We start from the raw sequence: 283 nt of genomic DNA on the forward strand, positions 1-283 counted from the left end.
CAGGATGGTCAGTGAAGGGAGAGGAAAGCCAAAGCTGGTGGTGAACATTGAAGTCTCCAAGAATGGAGATCTCTGCAAAAGGGAAGAGGGTCAGAATGTGCTCCACTTTGGAAGTTAAGTAGTCAAAGAATTTCTTATAGTCAGAGGAGTTAGGAGAGAGGTATACAGCACAGATAAATTTAGTATGAGAATGACTCTGTAGTCGTAGCCAGATGGTGGTAAACTCGGAAGATTCAAGAGCGTGGGCACGAGAGCAGGTTAAGTCATTGCGCACATAAACGCA

This window comes from Scylla paramamosain, chromosome 23 (assembly GCF_035594125.1).
Source record: "Scylla paramamosain isolate STU-SP2022 chromosome 23, ASM3559412v1, whole genome shotgun sequence".
Classification (NCBI taxonomy): domain Eukaryota; kingdom Metazoa; phylum Arthropoda; class Malacostraca; order Decapoda; family Portunidae; genus Scylla; species Scylla paramamosain.